A 6305-nucleotide genomic window follows, 5' to 3' on the forward strand; every position below is an offset into this window, starting at 1 on the left:
TATCTTTTTTCCATTGCATGTTTTTTCCTGCTTTGTCAAAGATTATTTGACCATAAAGTTGAGGGTCCATATCTGGGTTCTCTGTTCTGTTTCATTGGTCTATATGTCTGTTTTTGTGCCAGTACCATGCTGTCTTGGTGATCACAGCTTTGTAATATAGCTTGATATCGGGCAACGTGCTGCCCCTAGCTTTGTTTTTCTTTTTCAACATTTCCTTGGTGATTCGGGGTCTATTCTGATTCCATACAAATTTTAGGATTGTTTGTAGACTGCATTTTTTAAAAGTACATTACTCAGTGCTCATCATGGTAAGTGTCTGCTTAATCTTCTGTATCTATTTCATCCCTCCCCCTACCTACCTCCCCATGGCAATCACCAATTTATTTTCTGTATTTAAGAGTCTGTTTTTCTGTTTGTCTCTTTTTCATTTGTTTTGTTTCTTAAATTCCACATATGAGTGAAATCATGTGGTATTTGTCTCTCTGACTGGCTTATTTCACTTAGCATTATACCCTGTAGGTCCATCCATGATGTTGCAAACAGCAAGATTCCATTCTTTTTAATGGCTGAGTAATATTCCATTGTATTTATATACCATCTCTTCTTTATCCATTCATCTATTGATATACAGTTGGGCTGCTTCCATATCTGGGCTATTGTAAATAATGCTTCAATAATCATAGGAGTGCACATATCTTTTCAAGTTCATATTTTTGTTTTCTTTGGGTCAATACTCAGTAGTGGAATTACTGGATCATATGGTAATTCTATTTTAAATTTTTTGAGAAACTTCCATACTGTTTTCCACAGTGGCTACATCAATTTGCATTCCCACCAACAGTGCACAAGTGTTCCTTTTTCTCCACACCCTCACCAGCACTTGTTATTTCTTGTCTTTTTGATTCAAGTCATTCTGATGGGTGTGAGGTGATATCTCATTGTGGTTTTGATTTGCATTTTCCCTGATGATTAGTGATATTGAGCACCTTCTCATGTATCTATTGGCCATCTGTATGTCTCCTTTGGAAAAATGTCTGTTCATGTCCTCTGCCCATTTATTAATCAGATTGCTTGGGGGTTTTTTTTGGTGTTGAGTTGTATAAGTTCTTTATATATTTTGGATATTAACCCCTTATCGATATATCATTTGCAGTCTCTTTTTCCATTCAATAGGTTGCCTTGTCATTTTGTTGATGGTTTCCTTCATTGTGCAGAATCTTTTTATTTTAATGTAGTCTCAACAGTTTATTTTTGCTTTCGTTTCCTTTGCCTGAGGAGACATATCTAGAAAAATGTTGCTATGGCCAAAGACAAATTACTGCCTATGTTTTCTCCTAGTAATTTTATGGTTTCAGGTCTCACATATAGGTCTTTAATCCATTTTGAGTTTGTTTTTGTGTATGTTGTAAGAAAGTGGTCCAGTTTCAGTCTTTTGCATGTAGCTTTTGATCTTGCTGTCTGTATTATGGAGGGGTGGGGGAGCTGCCTTAACAATGCAGTGACAAACATTCTGTGTCCAAAGTGAACTTTGATCAAGATAAAAATGTAAGAATTTTCTGCAAAAAATAACATGGACTCTGAGTGAAAATAATACCCTACCATGGAAATACATAGAAATTAATTCAATAAAAATTTGTTGAGTGAATGAGTGAGGAAGAAGTGGGAATATCAAGTGCCATCCATTGGGGGAGTTGAAAAGAGTAGAAGCAAGGGAAGTGAGGTGAGAGGAAACAAGTAGGGTTCATTTCTGAAGTGCTTAAGAAGAGCTATTTTTTAAAATTTTATTTACATGCTGGCTGTGGGGCTTGATTATCCCTCAAAAAACCATACCCTGTGCAGGGTATATAGATTATCTGGTAACAGATTTCCATATGCCCTTTCACTCAAGTTCCCCAGCAGTATTAAAGGCATGCTTCAGCCTCAAGGTCAACTCCATTAGCCCAGATGGAAAGAATCTTGAATAAACAAAGCAAATGAGCAAACCTTGTACACAACATCAGTCAAATCCTACTGACTATCAAGAAAGACCAATTAACCTGTTTTCTCCATTTTTACTAGGACTAAGAGTGGGACTGGTCATCTATCATGAGAAAGCCAATTTTAACAGTATAGCCAGCCAGATTATAAATGGCTTACAATGTACTAGATGGCCTGTTTTTAAGAGATTGTTCCTAAAATTGTGTATGAATATACTCTGTGACCACGAGATCATACTTTTAGAAAAGACACATTGGTGAATATATGAAAAGATATATACAAGGCTGTTCATTGCAGTGTTATTTATAATAGCAAAAGGCTGGGCACAACCCAAATGTCCATCAATGGGATACTGTTTGAATAAATTATATTATTTCATGTAAGGTGAAAAATGTGCATATTATGCTATATTTAGCTAAGAAAGTTAGGGGGCATCTTATACCCAAAATCAAAGAAGTTGTCAAAGACAACTGAGGCTGTGCCCAAAAAACCCAGATGCCAACTTAAAGAGGCTTCTACTGACCAAAGATAGACAAATGTGTACATCAATAAGTATAATAATTTTGATGGATTAAAACACATAAAATATATTTAAATCCATGGCTTCATAGTGGTATTTTTAAACAGCCATTGTTCACCTTTAGAGGATGTTAGGGAACTAACTCATATGTATTGGCTTATAAGCCAAAATGAAAGCATAAACCAAAAACCCAAACAGTGTTCGAGGAAGAAAGGAATGGGATACAGACATTTGTGGTGTAACTGTCAAGTGATGTAAAAATATAATTAATATGTAATTCAGAATAGTATACCAGGGTGGGTGTTGGGGGCATATGAGATTGGGAACAGACATGCAAGAGGCTTCAAATGCACTGGTAATTTTTTAATTCTTAAATTAGATGGGGGGCCTATTTGTTTCATTGTATTGTTGTTGGTTAAATAGTATTTATGTATACTATATATTATATGTGTGTGCATGCATGTGTGGGTCTGTATATAGGCTTACACAAAAGTGGTTTATATAATGGCTAGGATATCATTTGTAGAACAAACACATTTGAAAAAGAAAAGAATTTGACTATAAATAATTAAGGCACATAAAAGTAAATAATTAAATGGAGTTATTATGCTGCAGTGGAAATGAATTTGTTCAACTTTGAAACACTGTAAGAGCGATTAATTCATCAAATGTTTTTTAGTCCCTGTGACAGGTACTGTGCTATGTGAGGGGCATGCATTGACAAACAAAACACACAGTTCCCATTCCGTGGTGGGGGATAGAAACATCGAACAAGTCAATGGCCCATAAATGTGTACATACAACCTGCAGTGAGAGTATTAGTCTAACAACCAACATTTACTGAGCAGGTTTGTGCCAGAAACTGTTGTAAAAGATAGACCACCATTTTGCACAGGAAAAAACTAGTACACATCTATGTTAAGCAACTCATTGAAGGTCAAATAGCTTATAAATGGAGCAACTGTGAATCAAACCCAGGCAGTTTGACTGCAGAGCCCAAGCTCCTATGCTATACTGAGTCGGAAAACACTTGAATTATCAGCGGAACAGAGACGCTTATTTTAGTTTTTATTGGTCAGGGAAGGCCTCTCTGAGCACCTGCATTCATGTTTAGAAATACAAGCATTAGGAAAAGCTAACTTGATCCCTTGTATGTATTAAATGACCTTCTAAGTGGTAGGAAGCCTAGAGGGCAGGTGTAGGCAAAAGGAGAATACTGAAGAGGGAGGTCATAATGAGAAGGCTTTCTCCTTCAGCCCCTTCACTCATTCCCTCGGGCCTCAGGGAAGCATGTGGCAAGGGGGACTGTAGTGAAGTATTTGGCCAGGACCTGGCACCAGGGGGCAAAGGACCAAGAAAGGAGTGTCAGTTAATTAAATTACACCTTAATTAAAGCAAGTCTCTCTACTTTGGCTTCCCCTTGGGCCACTCTGGGGTTCCAGATGAGCTCCAGGGCCTTGGGCAGCTGCTTCTTAATGCCTTTCTTTAGTGCTCCTTTGCCTCCTCGCTGAGGCCTGCCCCACACTTTTCTCAGAACCAGGCCTATGTTCAGTGCCTCGACTCAGGCTACTACTTCAAGGCTGCTACACCTTGAGCAAATGGCAAGCCTCTACACTGAGCCAAAAAAAAAAAAAAATCAACTATGGGAAGATGATTGCAATGCACTTCAAAAATTCCCTCCAACATTGCCCATTAAATAGCATTCCAGGAGTGAGGTGTCATTTGGCATGATAGCCAGAAAGACTTGTCCATAGCAGTGCAATCACTATTTGACTTGGAGACAACAGGTTTTGCAAATGCCCAGCAAAATGGGCTGCAGGTTAGTAAAGACCATGCAAAGAAAATGCTAGATGATTTTTTTGATTAGGACAAATTTTGAAATCAGAGTTGAAGTCACACATTATTTGCAGAAAACGAATGATGGCTCTATTGTTTTCATTAGAAAAGACATTCAAAATTACTCAGACTTTAGAGGAAAATACTCTATTGCTCTTAAACCTCACTCAGACCTAAAATTTTCAGGTGTTTTTGAGGCAGATTTTCAAGAGAATACAAAATCCAAGGATACTTTGCTTCCTGATAAGTCTGTGGATTTAACCTGAAGAACTAGACAGATAAGGAATTAGATTCGGTTAATCTGACAGCAAACTCTAAACTATGACTGGAAATGCAGAGAATAGAACTTTTAAAAGAGAAAGAAATTCAAGCATATGTTAATATGATACATCCAGAACTCCTTTTCACATAAGTATTATAAATTCTAAACCACTGGAGAGCCAAAAAAAAATCCATTAAATGGTTCACAAATGGTTCACAAATGTGTTCATTCTTTCACTGTGAGGATGATGCTGTCAAAAATAAGAAAGATGATGATAATGATTTAAGAGTTGGGGATACTAACAATAGAGTTCCCCAACACTTGTCAGGCTAAATGTATTTTAAAAATCTTCACTATTTTAAAATTCAGTGAATGGGGTTAAATATATTGAGAACAGAAGAAGCCTAATGTGAAGAAAAATAGCCCTAGCAATCGCCACTCTACCACCCCTTTGGAGCTTTCGGCCATCCTAAGGCAAGGTTTTGGTATAGAGTCTGTAGATGTTGGATGTTGTAAGTGGAGAAGGTGTCATTTTTAAATCAATTTTGAAGTTGTAACACAGACAGGAACATATGACATGATGATTATGAGAGAAACTCTGATGAGTTTAATGACAGACAAGGAATTGGGGAGAGTATTATTAATGAAGAAGCCATTTGCTATGAAACCTGTGAGTCCATTTTGAAAAGGAAGAAGAAACAAGAAAATCATCAGGGGCAAGTTTAATCCTTTTTGGGAACATTTGAAGCTTTTTCTGAAACTTTAATAGAAAGAGTTGTTTGGGAATTGTTTTTGTTTTTCTTTCTCTTTCCCTCAACATTGCATGTAGCCAATGCTCATTCCATCCACATACTTTGTGCGGAGCTTCCCTGAAGGGTTGGTGAAAAGTATCAGAAGAAACTACAAAGAAGATTTCAAAATCCAAAGCTAAAAGGCTGAAACAGAGAAACCAGGAACTTCTTCTGAAATGGAAGATTACATCTTAAAACCTGATTATGCTTCTGTTTACAACATATAAAATAAAATATGTTTCATGCATCTTTCAATAAACTTTGCATTCATTTTACAGCATGTTCTTTTGATATTAATGATATTTTAAAAGTAGGTTTTTATATTTTTTAAAAACTGTATTTTATAAGAGTATTTTAGATAGGCCAACACTTAGATACTGCTCATATACATTGGAGGGTGAATGTGTTTCAAATACAGTTTGTGTCAGTAGTGATGTTACATTTATCATGGACTATTTTAAAGAAACTCTTAAAATGTCAAATAATTCAATAACTATATTCCATTATTTACTTCAGAATTTCTGAAGTTAATTTTTTATGCACTCCTATTGTTTTTGTACCTAGGTGGCTGTTATAAGATTCAAGTTTCTTTTTCTCTTATAGTAATCTCTCATAGTGCATTCATCTCTAAGGGAAAAAAAAGATAGCTTTGTTCTCTGCAAAAGAGACTTGCTAGAAATATATATATGCATATGCAAAGATGTTTTTCCTTTTACCTATAATAGCAAGGAGGAGCAGAAAGGATATGCAGGAGGAGGTGGAGAAGGAAAAGAACTAGGGGGAAGAAGATGATAAGGAGGAAGAGGGGAAGTAGAAGGAGGAAAAGGAGGAAAGAGGAGGAGAAAAAAAGAGCAGAAAAGATTTTATTAATCAAAAGGGAGCAGCCAAGTATATTGTATGCCTTTTATTGCATGAAATT

At 36.3% G+C, this 6305-nt stretch overlaps 1 long non-coding RNA gene across 1 annotated transcript in view; it reads left to right on the top strand.

Moving 5' to 3' along the window:
- The window catches only part of LOC145717769 (uncharacterized), a 221576-nt gene extending 215954 nt beyond the window's left edge, over positions 1–5622 (top strand). Inside the window, exon 3 of the long non-coding RNA XR_014141174.1 lies at positions 5425–5622. This is a non-coding gene — a long non-coding RNA (uncharacterized LOC145717769). The remainder of the gene's footprint in view (positions 1–5424) is intronic.
- Positions 5623–6305: the final 683 nt, after the last annotated feature.

The sequence above is a fragment of the Leptonychotes weddellii genome, chromosome X (genome assembly GCF_054177405.1).
Source record: "Leptonychotes weddellii isolate Sample4059 chromosome X, ASM5417740v2, whole genome shotgun sequence".
Taxonomy (NCBI): domain Eukaryota; kingdom Metazoa; phylum Chordata; class Mammalia; order Carnivora; family Phocidae; genus Leptonychotes; species Leptonychotes weddellii.